General features: G+C 42.3%; 1 pseudogene; it reads right to left on the minus strand.

Moving 5' to 3' along the window:
* Positions 1 to 3225: 3225 nt before the first annotated feature.
* LOC122926399 lies at positions 3226 to 4035 on the minus strand (annotated as a pseudogene).
* Between the last annotated feature and the right edge of the window lie 18375 nt (positions 4036 to 22410).

Genomic DNA, 22410 nt, shown 5'->3' on the forward strand with positions numbered 1-22410 from the left:
TGCCCCTTAACTGTGACCTTCATAGTTCCCTGCCCCTTAACTGTGACCTCCATAGTGCCCTGCCCCTTAACATAGACCTCCACTGCATCCTTACCCTTAACAATGACATCCACAGCACCCTGCCTCCTTAACAGTGACCTTCACAGTGCCCCACCCTCCTTAAAAATGATCTCCACCGCACCTTACCCCATTAACAGTGACCTCCACAGCATCCCTTCCCATTAACAATGACCTATAACAGTGAAAAGTACCTATATGCCAAATATGTTGTCCATCGGTTCAGGCGTCTGGATGCCTATAGAGGACAGATGGACAAACAGACAGACAGACAAGCCATTGATTTTTATAATATAGATTACTGAGTCTTTAGGTACATTTGATATTTAATAATGCCTTTAAAGGCTATGTACACCTTTGGGGGCATTTTTTATTATTATTGCATTGTACATTTTGAGATAAAAATAAAAAAAAATATTTGTCTTTTTTACAAATAAGGAACCATTTTTTCTGTACATAGCTGATATGCTCTAATACAGGGATTTGAATTTTCTTTCTGCTCCATCAGCCGGCTAATCTGGCCCAATATCTCTGCTCCCTGACATTATAAACACTCATAAAAACTCAATCCTTATATTACTTATAAGAATGTAGCTTAAAAGGGGGTTTATGCAAAATATCTCCCAACTTGCAGGTAATAATAATATTATTATATTCGTTCAATTAAAGCACAAATACAATCTCTCAATATAAATATAACCAAGTCTCTTCCTTCCTCTCTGTGTTACCGTCCCACACTTTGACACTACCAGAACCGCTTAACACAGTGGTCAAAGATTACTCCATATGCAGAAAGAAAGGAATATGGCCACTCTACTCATTACTTGCGAAGGACAGGCTGTTCCACAAAGTCCTGCAGCTACATCAGTGGGAACATTCTCCCTGACGGACTGGAGGGAAGCAATAAAATGGGCACATAGAGCAATAGCCTGCGCCTCACATTGGGAGCAATACACTAAATTGCTTCTCAGTTGATACTACACTCCACTCCGATTGTCTAGATTATACCATACGTCACCACCCAACTGCTGGAGAGGATGTGAAGGTGTTGGATCAATTTATCATATATTTTGGACCTGCACTACACTACACCCATTCTGGGATGCAGTAGCGCCCCTTATTGGTGATCTCTATCATCTAAATTCACTCTCACCCCAGAACTAGCATTGTTGCTCATTGGCATAACTAAATTTACGCCAACATGTAGAACTATAGTGTGCCACGTTCTCCATGCAACTGCAGCAACCTGGCTCCTAATAGCCAGAAATTGGAAAAGCACTGTGAAACATACAATAGGGAAAGTGCACTCGCTAGTATCAGAAAACTATATATATGAGCACACACTGGCTGACCAAAACAAGAAGTCAAAGTACTTCTACACTCACTGGTCTAGGTGGGAAACTCTTCACCCTTCCATAGTTGTATAACTAGCCTAAAAACTATCTCACATGTGACCCATTGACAATGATCCGGTTATGTTAACACCTGCCCATCCCACTGATGAGAGGGCAAGTGCCACTCTACACCTCAGCTGTGCTCCCTGACACTCAAATTCCTGTAACCCTATGTGTTAATGAGATTACAGCTATTTACCAATGTTCATTATTATTCCTTTAAATTTAAAGACTTCATGATATTTACTTACTACTGAGAACCATAACTCACCCACAGATGAGCAATGGACTAAGCAACTCTTCAAGAATTGATGGACTGGTTTATTAACAACAATACTGAATATTGGCTCAACCACTTGTTATATCACCTTCCATTGCACACTGTGTATATTTGAACCATTGCTTACGTGTACATTATTATGTAGTTAAAACTCAATAAAAATCATGTTATGACCTCTTAGTAATATAGAGATAAGAATTATTAGATGATCAGCACAAAGTGAAAGTAGGATGCACACAGCTGGAAAAACAGTTAACCCTTTGTGACAGAATGACTCAATATTTTTAACAAAGACCAATTGGAAAATGAGTAAAATGCAATCATAAACAAAAATTGCCTCCAAAGGTGTAAATAGCCTTTAAAGTGTTATACTCTATAGCAGGATTACGTCATTCTGTGGAGTGTCGTTTGTAGTGTTCCGATGTTCAAGACAGTAGCAATCAACTTTGACATCACAGTTTGACTGCTTGGCAGAGAAAAATTATGATACCATTGGCATGCTAGGGGAAATATTTATCAGGCACCTGCTCTTCGTGACATATTGGGTTTGACAGTCATAACGAGTTTCAAACATGCAAACATGGACTGATCTGACACACTACCAATATGGTATCTGTAAAGTAAAGAAATGTCCCTTGAAAATGCTTTTGCCTTTCAGATAAAGATGCCCTACCTAACCACACTCCTCCTCCAGCATGCTACATGGGCCGCCTCCCTATTTAAGCTGAACATACAAATATTCAAAGAACTGATGACAGAATTAATCACCAAACCAATATGGTATACATCGTAGAGTATAAAGGTTCTCTGAAAATGCTTTTGCCTGACTACACTTTCATTGTCTCTGAATGTGATCTGTAAGGCTGAGTTAAAACGGGCGATATTTCCGCGCAGGTGCAATGCGGGAGGTGAACGCATTGCACCCGCACTGAATCTGGACCCATTCATTTCTATGGGGCTGAGCACATAAGCTGTGATTTTCACTCATCACTTATGCGTTGCGTGAAAATTGCAGCATGCTCTATATTGTGCGTTTATCACGCAACGCAGGCCCCATAGAAGTGAATGGGGCTGAGTGAAAATCGCAAGCATCCGCAATCAAGTGCGGATGCGGTGCGATTTTAACGCATGGTTGCTAAGATGACAGTCTATTCACTGTATTATTTTCCCTTACAACATGGTTATAAGGGAAAATAATAACATTCTTTAATACAGAATGCTTAGTAGGTGGTCAATTGAGGGTTAAAAAAATAAATAAAAATTAACTCACCTCCTCTTGATCGCGTAGCTGCCGGTCTCTTCTTACTTCTTTAATCATGAGCTGCCAGCTAAAGGACCTGTGGTGACGTCAGATCACATGGTCCAATCACATGATCCATCACCATGGTGAAAGTAGGATGCAAATAACCCTTTGTGACAGAACGACTCAATATTTTTATTGGTGGTGATGGACCATGTGATTGGACCATGTGATCTGACGTCACCACAGGTCCTTTAGCCGGCAGCATTGTGCCTTTCATCTTCCAGTTGCATTAGCACATCCTTCAGCTTTTTCTCTGAGCGAGAGACTTGTTTACATGCAGCCTGTCTTTCTTTTGTTTCAGTATCAATCTGTTCCTTCAGTTGTGCGATCCTTGCTTCCAAGGCCGTGATGGATGCTTTGAATTTGGTTTCAATAGAGTCTTTCAATTCTTGCAATTTTGTTTATAACTCCTTGTTTTGTCGCTCCAATTGCTGACCGGCATTTTCATTCTTCTGAGCATTACTATGTTCTGCCTTCAGATCAGAATTCATCTGGTCAATCTGGAGAGTAGCCTTTCTCAGTCTGTTGTTGGCCAGTTCAGTATTACCCTGTTGGGCTTGCCTTTAGGCCCGCTCTGCCGTAGCAAGCTCCTCCTGCATATGGATCATCTCCGCCTCCTGACTTTTAAGTTTCTTTTTATTTTCTTTAGATCAACTTAAAATATAATCCCTGGACGCTTTAGTGACTTCCAACTCTCTCTGGTAATCCTTCATTTGAACCTTCAATTTATACAGTTGTTTTATGGCTTCTTCTCTATTTTGGTTTGCAGAGTTCATTTGTTCCTCTAAGTCTTTTAGAGCCATTTTGAGCATCTTTCTAGCTGCTACAGCCAATGAACGTTGCTTCTTTTCATCTTCAAGCTCTGCTTCCATTTCAGTGTGCAGCTGCTTGTTAAGCCTTTCTAACTCAGTCTTCACCTTAAGGGCCTCTTCAAGAGACCGTGCCAAGGAGAGCGCTTTGGTCACGAGCCTCTGCTTCAGCGTGGTCACGTTCTTCTGCATGCCCTTTCGGGATGGTCAGACTGGCCAGGAAGTCTTCCACTGTCTGGGTATAGTTCTCAGACACTATACTGACTTCTCCTCACTTAATCAAGTTCATGCCCTGAACCCGCTCAGGCTCTCTTTTATTTTCCTGGTTCGCGTTGTATGTTACAACATCTTCATCAACACTGCACATGAGCTCCTGGTACGTGTGGTATACCCTCTAACCCTGTACAATAACAACTGACCCAAGAGAGAGTCATGAGAACCACCCCATATATGCACATCCAACAATCCAAATTTATCAAAAGATATAAAGTTTATTAGACACACCAACAAATACAGTTTAAAAATTTGTATACAATTTAGAACAGAGTGCGGTATACAATAGATATAACCGACACACACAGGTCCACTAAATGCCACAATTAAGCATATATATTATAAACCAGCACGTAGATGTACAATATCAATCATGAAGCAAATAAAAGATAAGGTAAGACCATGAGGAATACAAGCAAACCAGAGCAAATCTGAAATACATGAAAGTCAAACCTAAATAAATCGCTGGTATAGTGGACCTGTAAGGATAAGAACGCACCCAACGCGTATCGCCGGAGCAATCCGGCTTCCTCAGGAGTAAAAGACCAAGTGTTGGGTTGTCAAGTTTATAAAGAGTAACTCATACGATTCACATAAGTTGCACCTGTGCAGCAGGACGCTATCAGCAATCAAGGGGTGTATTAGGCCATTTGTGATCGGGAACCGGAAGTGCAGGTCACATGATCGGCTGGTGGAACGCATATGCGTTCCACCAAACAAGCCATGATAATATCCGATTGCCATGATGATTATTCTATTCAATATTTAAATGAGGCAAATATCAATAAGGGCTATTGATGCCCTATACTCTATTATGATTGAAATTTAACAATTATTCTTATACAACTAATTTTTAAAAGAATTATAGACTGAGTGAGAGCCGTAGTTATGCGGCTCGATGTACCGGATGTACATATCACATGACCGGAAGTGAGGGGCCATAATGAAACGCATGGTGGAACGCATCGCGTGTCCCACAATTATCATAAAACGCACGATGCGGCCACCATGCAAGAGAGTGGTGATGCGGCTGTGCATAACCATGGTGGGAGGACCAAAAATGAGTGGGGCAACAGAGGCAGCTTGACGTGGCGCACCGGATGTGTGAGTCACATGACCGGAAGTCCAGAGCCGTGGTGAAACGCATGTTGGAACGCATCCTGCGCTCCACAAGGAGTCGTGGAGCGCACAGCCCACTCCACACGCTGGGGGAGAAAGGGGAATGCATCAAAACATGAAAAGGGAGGTAGTGGAGCCTGTATTGGTATGGAGATAGTACAGACAAAGATAAATAGATAGAGATCTAATGCCATCAATCCATATTACATATTAGGCGCAATCGATGCCATGCACCCAATGAATAAATTGAGGGGTAGAATCTTAAAATATCAACACACTGCAGCATAACATAGTGATAATAATAATAGTCGTAACCTAATTACAAATTCCTACAGGATAATAAACATAATGTGATTTTATGATCATTATTAGTTATATTCGTGATGATTTAATAATGGAGATCCTAAAGATGAATCCGGTTTGAGATGTGACACAGAAACATGAGTGAAAGAGAAAGCCGTGTTAGAGTACACGGAAATAGTGACAAAAGTGAAAAGGGTGCGTGCCCGTGTGTGAAAAAGAAAGAAACACAAAAAGGAAGACCTGTAGGGAATAAATAAAAAATGAGTACAGACATGGAATATTACATACATCCTAATAGAGCAGTGCCACCTGCCCAATATCAATCCATAGTAAAGTCTATATCTCCCTATATACCCATAATGCACAATCTCAATATCGGCTTGAATTGCGCCTCTTAACCACATGTAGGCTACCCAAATACTCCATCCAATCAGACCGGTTTCTCCACAGTGCCTCAAGCCTAATGGGGGATGATAACCTCAGAAGGGAAATGATGCATATAGATATACCCACCAAAGAAAAGAAATTTCCAGATACATATATATATACGCAGATTTAAAGGGGTTGTCCGGGTTCAATGCTGAACCCGGACATACCCTTATTTTCACCCCGGCAGCCCTCCTGAGCCTGGCATCGGAGCATCTCATGCTCCGATGCGCTCCCGTGCCCTGCGCTAGATCGCGCAGGGCACAGGCTCTTGTGTTTACAATAACACACTGCCGGGCGGTAACTTCCGCCCAGCAGTGTGTTCGGTGACGTCACCGGCTCTGAGGGGCGGGCTTTAGCTCTGCCCTAGCCGTTTTACTGGCTAGGGCAGAGCCAAATCCCGCCCATCAGTGCCGGTGACGTCACCGGGGTTCCTGTCAGCCCCATAGAGAGCCCCGGTACGTCACCGGAACTCAGAAAATGCCTTTGCCCTGCGCGATTTAGCGCAGGGCAAAGGAGAGCATCGGAGCATGAACTGCTCCGATGCTCATGTCAGGGGGGCTGCCAGGGGGAAAATGGAGGGCTGTCCAGGTTCAGCTCTGAACCTGGACAACCCCTTTAAGTATAAAAGCCAGTGAAGGTAAGTTCTTCATTAAGTCCATGTGGAGCCACTGCGTCCAGATTGAAGATCCATTTAGATTCTAGACGCAGTAGTTGGGACGTGGATGATCCTCCCCTCACATTGGAGCGAACCATATCTAGGCCAGCAATTCTGAGTCCAGACGTGTTACATTGGTGGCAATCCAGGAAGTGCGCAGCAACGGAGGTCAGTGGTTTCTTTGCTTGAGTCCGGTCCCGGCGGGCCAAAGCAATATTTGATAAATGCTGTTGAATGCGTTTCCGCAGCTCCTGACTGGTTTGACCAACATAAATTTTTCCACAATCGCAGATAAGTGCATAAATTACGTTCCTGGTCCGACAATTGATGTAGTGGCCCAAGGCAATGGCAGTTGGATACTTGCAGGTGGAAAAAGAATCAGTACAAATCATGTATTGGCATATGTTACAATTTCCGCATGGATACGTCCCCCGTAATTTGCAACCTCTCCCCAAGCCCTGTACGGGTCTCTGAAAATTACTACGTACCAATTTATCTCGCAGGTTCGGGGCTCTTCGTGCGATGATCTTGGGCTTGGGGTTAACATGACTGCTCAATTTGGAGTCAGCCAGCAAAAGGTGCCAATGTGTGTTTAATATTGTGTATAAATCACGCCATTGATTATTATATTTGGTGATGAGATGCACTTGAGTATTCGGGGGCTTGGATTTCGGTTTCAACAATTCCGAGCGGTCCGCCACCTTTGCCGTTTCAAATGCCCCATAAATTATTTTCTTGGGGTAACCCCGTGTTCGAAATCTAGTTGTCAGGTCCCCCGCCGCTTCATTAAAATCAGGCATAGTAGTGCAATTACGTCGCAGCCTCAAAAATTGTCCTTTAGGGATCCCTTTTCGCAGATGAGCCGGATGAAAACTATCAAAGTGTAAAAGACTATTGGTCGCCGTTTCCTTACGAAATAACGATGCGCGGATACCCTGGTCGTCCAAATTCAGTCGTATATCCAAAAAGTCGGCAGTGGTATCCGAAATCCTATGAGTGAGGGAGATGTTATATGGATTAGCATTTAACCTGCCCACAAACTCAGTACACTGTTCCACTGTGCCCCGCCAAAAGATCAAAAGGTCGTCAATATAACGAAACCATGCGATAACATGCTCGCCATACATAGCCATGGGGTACACCTGTGTCTCCTCCCACCATCCTAGAAAAAGGTTGGCGTAGGAGGGCGCACAGCGTGCCCCCATTGCGGTCCCCGAGATCTGTCTATGTAATATGGATTGATGGCATTAGATCTCTATCTATTTATCTTTGTCTGTACTATCTCCATACCAATACAGGCTCCACTACCTCCCTTTTCATGTTTTGATGCATTCCCCTTTCTCCCCCAGCGTGTGGAGTGGGCTGTGCGCTCCACGACTCCTTGTGGAGCGCAGGATGCGTTCCAACATGCGTTTCACCACGGCTCTGGACTTCCGGTCATGTGACTCACACATCCGGTGCGCCACGTCAAGCTGCCTCTGTTGCCCCACTCATTTTTGGTCCTCCCACCATGGTTATGCACAGCCGCATCACCACTCTCTTGCATGGTGGCCGCATCGTGCGTTTTATGATAATTGTGGGACACGCGATGCGTTCCACCATGCGTTTCATTATGGCCCCTCACTTCTGGTCATGTGATATGTACATCCGGTACATCGAGCCGCATAACTACGGCTCTCACTCAGTCTATAATTCTTTTAAAAATTAGTTGTATAAGAATAATTGTTAAATTTCAATCATAATAGAGTATAGGGCATCAATAGCCCTTATTGATATTTGCCTCATTTAAATATTGAATAGAATAATCATCATGGCAATCGGATATTATCATGGCTTGTTTGGTGGAACGCATATGCGTTCCATCAGCCGATCATGTGACCTGCACTTCCGGTTCCCGATCACAAATGGCCTAATACACCCCTTGATTGCTGATAGCGTCCTGCTGCACAGGTGCAACTTATGTGAATCGTATGAGTTACTCTTTATAAACTTGACAACCCAACACTTGGTCTTTTACTCCTGAGGAAGCCGGATTGCTCCGGCGATACGCGTTGGGTGCGTTCTTATCCTTACAGGTCCACTATACCAGCGATTTATTTAGGTTTGACTTTCATGTATTTCAGATTTGCTCTGGTTTGCTTGTATTCCTCATGGTCTTACCTTATCTTTTATTTGCTTCATGATTGATATTGTACATCTACGTGCTGGTTTATAATATATATGCTTAATTGTGGCATTTAGTGGACCTGTGTGTGTCGGTTATATCTATTGTATACCGCACTCTGTTCTAAATTGTATACAAATTTTTAAACTGTATTTGTTGGTGTGTCTAATAAACTTTATATCTTTTGATAAATTTGGATTGTTGGATGTGCATATATGGGGTGGTTCTCATGACTCTCTCTTGGGTCAGTTGTTATTGTACTATGTTTTTTTACCACCCTTTGCACTCCATATTCTATTAGGTGTGCCCCCTCATTTGTGCATACCCTCTAACCCTGCCACACTTTCCTGCACATTTACCACAGTGGGTTCCCTCAGCTGTGTGCTTCCAACCTTATCAATCAGTATTGTCAAATGACATACATTTTTACCAGCAGGGGGAGCTTCTTCCCCGATCACAGCCTGCAACGGAAAAGGGGTGCATCATCATCATCACATTTACATATTTAAAAGTAAAAGGAAATACAAGCACTCACCATCTGGGACGAATAGCAGAATATGGGACAACCAATTTATTATTTTAAAATTGATAGATAAAATGTGAATGCTCAAGTGGTAAATATAAAATATTTTCACAGTACTAATAATAAAAATAGCTGGTGCATAAATATACTGTAGAAGGATAGCTATCAATAATTGCAATTATGATGTAAAAAAATAGAAATAAAAAATAAAAATTGAAATAGTATAGCAATATATATATATATATATATATATATATACAGTTGCAAGAAAAAGTTTGTGAACCCTTTGGAATAATAACACACAAAGAATTAAATGTTACCATGTTTTTATTGAACACACCATGTAAACATTCACAGTGCAGGTGGAAAAAGTATGTGAACCCCTAGACTAATGACTTCTCCAAGAGCCAATTGGAGTGAGGTGTCAGCCAACTGGAGTTGAGATGTGATTGGAGGTGTTGGTTACAGCTGCCCTGCCCTATAAAAAACACACACCAGTTCTGGGTTTGCTTTTCACAAGAAGCATTGCCTGATGTGAATGATGCCTCGCACGAAAGAGCTCTCAGAAGGCCTATGATTAAGAATTGTTGACCTGCATAAAGCTGGAAAGGGGGTATAAAAGTATCTCCAAAAGCCTTGCTGTTCATCAGTCCACGGTAATACAAAATGTCTATAAATTGAGAAAGTTCAGCACTGCTGCTACTCTCCCTAGGAGTGGCCGTCCTGTAAATATGACTGCAAGAGCACAGCGCAGACTGCTCAATGAGGTGAAGAAGAATCCTAGAGTGGCAGCTAAAGACTTACAAAAGTCTCTAGCATATGCTAACATTCCTGTTAGCGAATCTACGATACGTAAAACACTAAACAAGAATGGATTTAATGGGAGGATACCACAGAGGAAGCCACTGCTGTCCAATAAAAACATTGCTGCACGTTTACAGTTTGCACAAGAGCACCTGGATGTTCCACAGCAGTACTGGCAAAAAATTCTGTGGACAGATGATAAGAAAGTTGAGTTGTTTGGAATAAACACACAACACTATGTGTGGAGAAAAAGAGGCACAGCACACCAACATCAAAACCTCATCCCAACTGTGAAGTATGGTGGTGGGCGCATCAGCTTGCTGCTAATTCAAGTGCTGCTTGTCTAAGTGCATTGGAGATATTCAGGAGACTAACAGTCTAACTCAGAGTTTTTCCACTGTAGCAGAACGTCAGTGGTGTTTCTGGTGAATACACAGACACTGTGTTTCAAAAGAGGTAAGGAATTTGCTATCTCTATTGTCTGATTGCAAATGAGCATAGGCAAGTAAGGTGTTAATTTGCTGTTGGGGGAGGAGCCTTTGTGGGAGTGTGTGTATACACTCACCTAAAGAATTATTAGGAACACTATACTAATACGGTGTTGGACCCCCTTTTGCCTTCAGAATTGCCTTAATTCTACGTGGCATTGATTCAACAAAGTGCTGATAGCATTCTTTAGAAATGTTGGCCCATATTGATAGGATAGCATCTTGCAGTTGATGGAGATTTGAGGGATGCATATCCAGGGCACGAAGCTCCTGTTCCACCACATCCCACAGATTCTCTATTGGGTTGAGATCTGGTGACTGTGGGGGCCATTTTAGTACAGTGAACTCATTGTCATGTTCAAGAAACAATTTTTCCAGTCTTCAACAGTCCAATTTTGGTGAGCTTGTGCAAATTGTAGCCTCTTTTTCCTATTTGTAGCGGAGATGAGTGGTACCCGGTGGGGTCTTCTGCTGTTGTAGCCCATCCGCCTCAAGGTTGTGCGTGTTGTGGCTTCACAAATGCTTTGCTGCATACCTCGGTTGTAACGAGTGGTTATTTCAGTCAACGTTGCTCTTCTATCAGCTTGAATCAGTCGGCCCATTCTCCTCTGACCTCTAGCATCAACAAGGCATTTTCGCCCACAGGACTGCCACATACTGGATGTTTTTCCCTTTTCACACCATTCTTTGTAAACCCTAGAAATGGTTGTGCATGAAAATCCCAGTAACTGAGCAGATTGTGAAATGCTCAGACCGGTCCGTCTGGCACCAACAACCATGCCACGCTCAAAATTGCTTAAATCACATTTCTTTCCCATTCTGACATTCAGTTTGGAGTTCAGGAGATTGTCTTGACCAGGACCACAACCCTACATGCATTGAAGCAAATGCCATGTGATTGGTTGACTAGATAATCGCATTAATGAGAAATAGAACAGGTGTTCCTAATAATTCTTTAGGTGAGTGTATATATCCACACAGTATTAGCTTGCTAATCATAGCTTGCTGCTAATTCAAGTGCTGCTTGTCTAAGTGCATTGGAGATATTCAGGAGACTAACAGTCTAACTCAGAGTTTTTCCACTGTAGCAGAACGTCAGTGGTGTTTCTGGTGAATACTCAGACACTGTGTTTCAAAAGAGGTAAGGAATTTGCTATCTCTATTGTCTGATTGCAAATGAGCATAGGCAAGTAAGGTGTTAATTTGCTGTTGGGGGAGGAGCCTTTGTGGGAGTGTGTGTATATATATCCACACAGTATTAGCTTGCTAATCATAGCTTGCTGCTAATTCAAGTGCTGCTTGTCTAAGTGCATTGGAGATATTCAGGAGACTAACAGTCTAACTCAGAGTTTTTCCACTGTAGCAGAACGTCAGTGGTGTTTCTGGTGAATACTCAGACACTGTGTTTCAAAAGAGGTAAGGAATTTGCTATCTCTATTGTCTGATTGCAAATGAGCATAGGCAAGTAAGGTGTTAATTTGCTGTTGGGGGAGGAGCCTTTGTGGGAGTGTGTGTATATATATCCACACAGTATTAGCTTGCTAATCATAGCTTTCTGCTAATTCAAGTGCTGCTTGTCTAAGTGCATTGGAGATATTCAGGAGATAATCTGGAGGTGGATACAATCTAAACAAGTAAGATTTGTTTGTTTAAAATCTTTCCCCTCTTTACAATGGCAGACCTGGTTCTGTGCAGGAATTGTTATGCTTTTATTTCAGGTTCCGCTCTTCAGAGGTTTGGGTACTGTCTGATCTGTAGACAGCTCTTCATAATGCAGTAGGAAATTACCTTTTTGAAATATGAGATTTTTAAATTAACCACTAAACAAACTCAGGCTGAGAACATTGCAATGCCACTGCCACAGAGGCCCCCTAGAAATGGAAGATGGGTTACTGTAGGTTCTGGTAGACTCTCCATAATTCATTTGCAGCACTTTCAGAGTGCAAGAGCAAAATGGAGGATGGCTCAAGCACAGTGGGTAAGAAACAATCATCTCCCATGCCTAAAGTAAGTAAGACTGCAACCAAAGACAAAAAGGAGAAGGTGAGGATTGATAGTAAGCAGCTGTTGGTGGGCGATTCCATCATAAGAGGTGTGAAGTTTGAGGAGAATGGTGTTGTGAGAGGTCTCCCTGGTGCTACCGCTAGCAGGGATAGACGACGGATCCTAAATATTGTTAGGCAAGCAAAGCAGGAAAGGGAAGTGGATGTTATTCTCCATCTTGGGACAAATGATCTGGCATGCAATGAGGTTTCAAAGGTGAAGGAAGCTTTTCACACACTTGGAAAGGATATACGGGAGGTTGCATCAACTGTTTCATTCTCTGCTGTTTTGCCTGTGCAGAACCTTCAGCATGACAGGAAGATGCGCATTAAGGAATTCAATGTATGGCTTGGTGAATGGTGTCTGAACCGAGGGTTTGGCTTTGTGTCTCATGTTAGCTCTTGTTGGAATGGAAAAGAATTGTACAAGAAAGATGGTTTGCATCTTTCTCTCAAGGGAACGAATGTCCTCAGTGAACAGTTCCAAGTATTTGCTAAGAAGCATTTAAACTAGGAAAGGGGGGCAAAAGAGTGATAATCCAGCAGTCCGACTGCCCCCCGGAACAATGTCAGAAGAGACCAGTAGCACAAAGGTTAAGAAATGACAAGCTCAGAGTCTTGTCTACAAATGCTCGCAGTCTAGGGAATAAGATCAATGAACTTGAGGCTATAATGGCATCTGAGAATATAGATGTAGTGGCTGTTACTGAGACGTGGTTCAAGGGGAGTAATGACTGGGATACATCAATACCAGGGTTCTCTCTATACAGGAAAGACAGAGTAGGCAAGAAGGGGGGAGGGGTGGCCCTGTATGTGAAAGATAGCATAAAATCTAATTTGATACAAGTTAGCGAGAACAATTTGGAGTCAGTTTGGGTTACCTTGCAGCTTGATAATCATAAGGTAACTCGTGTAGGTGTGATATATAGACCACCTAGCCAAGTCAAAGAATTAGATGATCTACTAGTTGAGGAAATAGCTAAAATGACATTGAAGGGGGAAGTTATCATTATGGGAGACTTCAATCTTCCTGATGTAAACTGGAAAACCAAAATAGCTAGTTCTGCCAGGAGTACAGATATTCTAAATTCCCTACTGGGATTATCTCTACAGCAAGTAGTGGAGGAGCCAACCCGGAAGGAGGCCATTTTAGATTTAGATTTAGTATTCACAAATGGGAATTTGGTATCTGATATTACTGTAGGGGAAAGCTTGGGATCTAGTGATCACCAGTCAGTGTGGTTTACTATAAGTACAGTGACTGAGTCACACCACACAAAAACACAAGTTTTAGATTTTAGAAAAACAGACTTTTCTAAAATTAGATTAGTGGTACACGAGTCCCTATCAGACTGGATAGTTTTATTGGAGTCCTGGAGAAATGGGACTACTTAAAAGTGGCACTATTGAAGGCAACAGAAAATTGCATTAGGCTTGTCAGTAAAAGTAAAAAAAGGAAGAGACCACTGTGGTACTCAGCAGAAGTGGCCAAAATTATTAAAAAACAAAAAGATAGCATTTAGGAATTATAAAAAAAAAACAAAAATGAGGATAACAGACAAATTTATAAGATTAGGCAGAGAGAGGCCAAACAAGTTATAAGAGCTTCTAAAGCACAGGCAGAAGAGAAATTTGCTCAGTCAGGGAAAAAAGGCGATAAGGCATTCTTCAGATACATAAATGAAAAAAGGAAACTAAAACAAGGAATTACCAAATTAAAAACTAAAGGAAGGTATATGGAAGAAGATAAAGAACTAGCTGACTGCCTCAATGAATACTTCTGTTCAGTTTTTACAAAGGAAAATGAAGGAGAAGGACCTCAGTTAGGAAAGAAGACTAATGAATCTTTTGACGCATGTGTCTTTACAGAGGAAGAGGTTCTAAGTCAACTGTCTAAAATTAATACAAATAAGTCACAGGGGCCTGATGGGATACACCCAAAGCTATTAAAAGAGCTCAGCGGTGAACTAGCAAAACCATTAACAGATTTATTTAACCAATCACTGGCAACAGGAGTCGTCCCAGAAGATTGGAAATTAGCAAATGTTGTGCCCATTCACAAGAAAGGTAGTAAGGAGGAATCGGACAACTATAGGCCAGTAAGCCTGACATCAATAGTGGGGAAATTAATGGAAACCATACTTAAGGAGAGGATTGTGGACCATCTAAAATCCCATGGATTGAAAGATGAAAAACAGCATGGGTTTACTTCAGGGAGATCATGTCAAACTAATCTTATTGATTTTTTTGATTGGGTGACTAAAATAATAGATGGAGGAGGTGCAGCAGACATCGCTTATCTAGACTTTAGTAAGGCTTTTGATACTGTCCCACATAGAAGGCTTATCAATAAAGTGCAGTCATTGGGCTTGGACTCCCATATTGTTGAATGGATTAGGCAGTGGCTGAGGGACAGACAACAGAGGGTTGTAGTCAATGGAGTATATTCAGACCATGGTCTTGTTACCAGTGGGGTACCTCAGGGATCTGTTCTGGGACCCATATTGTTTAATATCTTTATCAGCGAAATTGCAGAAGGCCTCAATGGTAAGGTGTGTCTTTTTGCTGATGATACAAAGATTTCTAACAGGGTTGATGCTCGTGGAGGGATACACCAAATGGAAAAGGACTTAGGAAAACTAGAGGAATGGTCAAAAATCTGGCAACTAAAATTTAATGTTGATAAGTGCAAGATAATGCACCTGGGACATAAAAACCCAAGAGCAGAATATAAAATCAGTGATACAGTCCTAACCTCAGTATCTGAGGAAAGGGATTTAGGGATCATTATTTCAGAAGACTTAAAGGTAGGCAGACAATGTCACAGAGCAGCAGGAAATGCTAGCAGAATGCTTGGGTGTATAGCAAGAGGAATTACCAGTAGAAAGAGGGAGGTGCTCATGCCGCTCTACAGAGCACTAGTGAGACCTCATTTGGAGTATTGTGCGCAGTACTGGAGACCATATCTCCAGAAGGATATTGATACTTTGGAGAGAGTTCAGAGAAGAGCTACTAAACTGGTACATGGATTGCAGGATAAAACTTACCAGGAAAGATTAAAGGAACTTAACATGTATAGCTTGGAAGAAAGACGAGACAGAGGGGATATGATAGAAACTTTTAAATACATAAAGGGAATCAACAAGGTAAAAGAGGAAAGAATATTTAAAAGAAGAAAAACTGCTACAAGAGGACATGGTTTTAAATTAGAGGGGCAAAGGTTTAAAGTAATATCAGGAAGTATTACTTTACTGAGAGAGTGGTGGATGCATGGAATAGCCTTCCTGCAGAAGTGGCAGCTGCAAATACAGTGAAGGAGTTTAAGCATGCATGGGATAGGCATAAGGCCATCCTTCATATAAGATAGGGCCAGGGGCTATCCATAGTATTTAGTATATTGGGCAGACTAGATGGGCCAAATGGTTCTTATCTGCCGACACATTCTATGTTTCTATGGTTTAGGGCTGCTTTACTGCATCAGGGCCTGCCGGATTGCTATCATCGAAGAAAAAATGAATTCCCAAGTTTATCAAGACATTTTGCAGGAGAACTTAAGGTCATCTGTCCACCAGCTGAAGCTCAACAGAAGATGAGTGTTGCACTTCTGGAGTGGCCCAGTCAGAGTCCTGACCTCAACCCGATTGAGATGCTGTGGCATGACCTCAAGAAAGCGATTCACACCAGACATCCCAAGAATATTGCTGAATTGAAACAGTTCTGTAAAGAGGAATGGTTAAGAATTACTCATGACCGTTGTGCACAACTGGTCTGCAACTAAAGAAAGCGTTTGGTTGAAGTTATTGCTGCCAAAGAAGGTTCAACCAGTTATTAAATCCAAGGGTTCACATACTTTTTCCACCTGCACTGTGAATGTTTACATGGTGTGTTCAATAAAAACATGGTAACTTTTAATTCTTTGTGTGTTATTAGTTTAAGCAGACTGTGATTGTCTATTGTTGTGACTTAGATGAAGATCAGATCACATTTTATGAGCAATTTGTGCAGAAATCCATATCATTCCAAAGGGTTCACATACTTTTTATTGCAACTGTATATATATATAAGTATAGCAATATATAAATAAAAAAAATAAAAAAAATATATGCAATAATTTTTTTTTTAAAAATGTCTCTTGTTTCGTGAATAATTGTGCAAAAATATTGGTAAAATTCCAGTGCATGATATGTGACTCCATATAGTCACTGAAGGTTGGTGTAGATGTTTAAAAAACGTGTCCATCTAGTTGAAGTATTCACTTATAGAATAAAAGGGAAAAAACGTAGCAATATTCCAAACAATAAGTATCAGGTGTCCGTACTTGCAGGAGCTTTTCTCAAAATGACACTTGAAGGGTATAGTAGTATAGTATAGTAGTATCATATGTACAGCGCTATGGAATGAATGGTGCTTTAATAATAAATAATAATAATAATATTGATATTGAGTGTCAATCGTCTTTATTTGTAGAAAACTGCAGTATAATTTACATTTAAAAGGTCAAATGGGTGAGACCATCTCTGCTGTCAGCAGATTGTTATGGGATTCACACTTGAAGGATATAGGTTTATACCATTTCTGTTCCCAGCAGATATCACACTTGGAGGGTATTTTTTATTTTATTTTTATTTATATATTGCTATACTATTTCTATTTTTATTTTTTATTTCAATTTTTTACATCATAATTGCAATTATTGATAGCTATCCTTCTACAGTATATTTATGCACCAGCTATTTTTATTATTAGTACTGTGAAAATATTTTATATGAAAAACCACTTGAGCATTTACATTTTATCTATCAATTTTAAAATAATTAATTAGTTGTCCCATATTCTGCTATTGGTTCCAGATGGTGAGTGCTTGTATTTCCTTTTACCTTTATCTACTAATTTTGTGACGGGATGAGTCACACACTACAGAGCACCCTTGCCATTTTTGCAAAGGAGAGAGAGCCACTACAAACTGTATCTATACAAACATTTACATATTTCACATAACTTCACATTTTCATTAGGCCTTTTCTCAGTAACCATATTTGCTTCAGATTTTACAACAGTTTTGTCAACCTCAGGTTTCACTATCCTGCTTCCTCTTACACGGGTTAGCATAGGATCCCTGAGTTTAGCCATCCCAAAGTTACCTCTGGTAACTGACAATTCACTTTGCACCTGCATTTTCCCACAACTCCCAGAACAAGAAATTACGGCCTAACATTACACCATGCTTGAGCGTATTTACAACTCCAAGTTCATAAGTCCCAGTTCCCACTGGAGTCTATTACTCAGTGAGAGCCACAGAATAATCCTTGCTATCCCCATGAATGTCCAGCACACTTAACCTTTTGTCCAGCACATAGTCCCCAGCTGGTATGTACCAGGTTCACCTGGCTGCCTGCATCCAACAATGCTTGGACTGGACTGCCATCCACCACAAAGTCACATGTTTTCTTAGCAGTCCCTAGTCCTGGTGTCTTTACACCTACCGGCTAGGCAGATAGCAACTGCTGCCGGCTCATATCACAGTTCAGGGATTCAGAGGTAAGAGGGCAATGGGCAACAATGTGTCCCCACTCAGAGCACCTCCAGCACCGGAGCATGCCCGGTCTTCTAAGTGCGAAGACCTCGCCTGGACCAGACTGCCCGTGAGACTAAGTCTTTAGTCCACGCCCAACCTCTTAAGCCTAGCTCACTTTGTCTGCTACACAAGCAATAACAGGAATGCTCTTACCCATTGACGTCACAGGTTCAGCACTCCCGGGAGATGAGGGTGCTCCAGGAACATCTTCCTTCTCCTGGATCCTTGGATCCTCCGGCCCTTGGTTCCTGGTGCCACAATCACATACAGACTCCTCAATGCAGTGGTTGCCATGGGAAATGCCTTGGCCTTGAATCCAGTCTTTTCCCAGATGGTAAGTGACACACTCCGAAGACCTTTCCTCGGATTCTCCATCCACAGCACCGACCCTCTGGACCTTTACAAAGTGTCCCCTCAGCATCGAAGACCCCCTCTTCAGGGCCAAGAGCAGTTGTGTCTCCAAAGCCTCCCGCTATGCATCAAACTGCATTAGTTCACTTTGGGTGTAACCAATCAGTGTGGCCATGTCTTCCTGCTGCTTTATCTGACACAACCACCTGGCATATTTCTCCATGAGACCCATGGTAATAGACAATCCTGTAGCAACAAAAGTTTCTGCAAGTTGGGTTTCTGGCCCTTTAAATTCCCGCAAGTTTCACCATTTTAAATCACCACAGCAAACATTGTTCAGATTTGCAACCGCAACAGCTTCACCGGACAAACAGGCTTCTGGCCGTTTAACTCCACCACTGTAGAAAAGCAGCATTCAGCAGAACGGGCTCTTTCTGTCAGGTTGTTGCCCCTGGCAACACTTTGTCTTTTCAATGTCCGTAGCCCCTAGCAACAACGTAGTGCCCTTTTAACATGGACACTTGCTGGTTTGCCCGCATCCACCGCTAATTGTAAGGGATCGCTCTCTCAGGGGGTTGCAATCACAAAATGTTCATTTATTTTGGCAGTGGCACCAGCACACACAAAAAGGCAAAACAAACACCTGCTCTTCTGGGCTCTAACTAATACACAGTAGTTTTCCCTGACTCACCTCTAAGCACAGGTTATATACTGGGTCTCAGGCTCCAAGCCTTAGCAGATCTGGTCATCAAAAACCAGTCCATATGGGAAAGAGATCCGGCTACACGTAGCGTCGTGGCCCCTCAGCCCTGCTGGCTGAGACCATCCAGAGCTTCTGTAGGCCTCTGTTTCTAAGTTTTCTCTTTCCCAGACTGACACCCAGAGGGTGGGTTTTTATTCATCCTTGATTACAGAAGGCCTCACCTGCGATGACCTCAGGCTAGGGGAAAACCTGCAGTGGAATGGGGGGTGGACTGGGAAGGTCCCACTACCAAACCTACCTTCCCAGTCCAAATAAAATCCAGCCCTTGTGCTCCAACAAAACAAATAGCTCCACCAACTATGTTTGCTGAAGCCAGTGCCATCCTTCTGGATTTTACTAATCTCACCCAGTTGAGGAACCTGGGTGAGATATACACCCCTTCCAGGACTTCTACTGTACATATTGTGATAGATCGTTTTACCTGTATCAGTTGTAGCACTGTTCAAGTTACTTTGCAGCCTCTACTCTGGACTATCCTAGGCGTTCTGTACTGTAGCCATCTGAGGACCTGAGTGCTGGTTTTATGAGTTAGTTTCCTTTGATCCTCCAGCTGTATTTGTGCCTCAGGGCTAAAGTATAACACTACTCAGGGCACAAGGTGCAGCGAGCCTCTGAGGAAACAGTGCAGAGGATAGGAGTTGTATTGGCTCTGATGAAATGTTGTGTCACGATGTGCCTGGAGATCAGTGCACTGAAATGATCAGCAAGGAATCAGGAAAAAAGCAAAGGAACTAAAGTCTCTCTTTACTAAGTATGAAGGATAAGTTGTAGTACATCCAGCAGCAGTTTGTGATATGTGCAGTTTTACTCCCCAGATGATGAGGTATGGTGGCAGATGATGGCACTCTGAGTACACCAGCCAGAAAAAGTCTCTCTCTCCTGATTCCCTTGCTAACAACAATATGCTGGTACTTGTGGCTATAGGTGTCCACTTGTGAACTGCAGGCTTGTGAGTGTGCATATCCTGAACTGTTATGAAGGGTATCTCAACACATCTGCTGGTGTAACCATGCATAGCATGTCAAAAACATTCCAAACATTACATTACAAAACCAAACTTTGCAAATACCAACAAGTCTGGGGTACTGCAGCCTGGGATTAGTCTGTGTGCACTGCCCTTACTTTTATCCATAGTCAGATGCCCACACTCACCACACTTCTCCTCCAGCATGCTACATGGGCCCCCTCTCTGTTTAACCTAAACATACAAATATTCAAAGAACCGATTCTATTGCGAGAGAGGGAATGTATTTAGTAACCTAGGGAAATTTGAGCCAGTATTTTGAGGAAGACATCTAACAACTGCAATGTCATATAAAATTATACAGTTATTTGTGATTTACTGGCTATTAGTGTTGAGCGAGCATGCTCGGCCGAATACCAGTTCGGCTCGAGCATCGCTATGCTCGGCACATGGCAGGACTTGAGTGCAATGCTCGAGTCTCCAGCCCGCACGTTTCGCGGCTGCTATGCAGACAATAAACATGCAGGTAAATACTGCCCTCACTGTAATGCCAGTAGCTATGTTGGCTACTGGCATTACAGTGATTGGCTGGCCGAAACACGTCATTGGGTGCTATATAGCACCCGATGACGCGTGTTCGGCTCATTCTATGTCAGAGAGAGCTGAGGATAGGAAGGGACAGAGAGTAGGGAGTGTAATCGAATATTATAAGTGTACAAAAATGTTTCAGAGACCTAAACGTCCTTGCAAGGACTATTGTGTGTGACAGCAGCAATATATTTTTGTAGCGCAACCTGCGCTAAATTGCTCAGTGTTAGGGAGAGCTGTGCATAGGAAGGGACAGATATTGTAGGGAGTGTAATAGGAATATTTTCATACAAAAAACCTCAGAGACCCAAAAGTCCTTTTAAGGACTATTGTGTGACAGCAGCAATATATATTTTTAGCGCATACTGCGCTAAATACCGTGTAAAAGGCCTGACATCACCTCTTAGGATCGCCTCTGATTGGTTGGTGGGCGGGCCGGCGGGAGATTCAAATGTTGCCAGCGCTCCTCTCCTCCTCCTTTTGTGTCGATCTGAGCCAGCATCACCCCATCTGTGCCCCAGCACCCATCCTTGCCCACCAGGACCCGATCTGTGCCCCAGCAACCCCCATCTGAGTAGCAGGTAATTAGGGTAAGTATAGGGAAAGGTTGGGCTAGGCAGGGATAATAAAGGGAAAGTTAGGGTCCATTCACACGTCCTGTTTTTTTTCATCCTGAAAAACGGTCCGTTTTTTGCGGATCCGTTGTTCCTGAAAATGTTTCCGTATGTCATCCGTATGTCATCCGTTTTTTGCGGATCCGCAAAAAACGGAAACATGTATACATTTCAATAATCAAATAAAGTTGTTTGGATTTCTTTGAAAAAAAAAAAAAAAAAAAAAAAAAATTTGTTATGTGTTTCCAGGAACGGAATCCGCAAAAAACGGATGACATACGGAATGACATCCGAATGTCATCCGTTTTTTGCGGATCCATTGACTTTGTATTGTACCAGGATCCGATTTTTCAGGACAAGAATAGGACATGTTTTATATTTAAACGGACATGCGGAACGGAACAACGGAAACGGACAGCACACATTGTGCTGTCCGATTTTTTCCAGGACCCATTGAAAATGAATGGGTCCAGATCTGGTCCTGATCTGTTCCTGAAAAAACGGAACAGATCAGGAAAGAAAAAACGGACGTGTGAATGGACCCTTAGTGTGAAAAAGAATTTTCTTGCATCACCCTAAGTGGGGTGTCTGGGGTCCACTGGTGACCCTAGACCCCCAGGGGTGCTGCCGCTTGTCCCCCCTGCCCATCCCCCCCCAACATTTTTAAGGCGCAGGATTTTTTTATTTATTTTTGTGTGCGTACGCTGACTGTGGCCGGAACTCTTAGCGTCCGGCCACTGTTAGCGCATCACACACCCCACCGCTGATCAACTTCGGATGGTTGATCAGCGGTTTTGAATTATTTTTTTTCAAATTTTTTGCACTTTTTTTAGTTAGTCTTTTTTTTTTCTGTTAGTTTTAGGGTGAGTTGGCGAACACCCGTGCCCCCCCACACACACACACCAAATAAAG

Source organism: Bufo gargarizans, chromosome 1, assembly GCF_014858855.1.
Source record: "Bufo gargarizans isolate SCDJY-AF-19 chromosome 1, ASM1485885v1, whole genome shotgun sequence".
Classification (NCBI taxonomy): domain Eukaryota; kingdom Metazoa; phylum Chordata; class Amphibia; order Anura; family Bufonidae; genus Bufo; species Bufo gargarizans.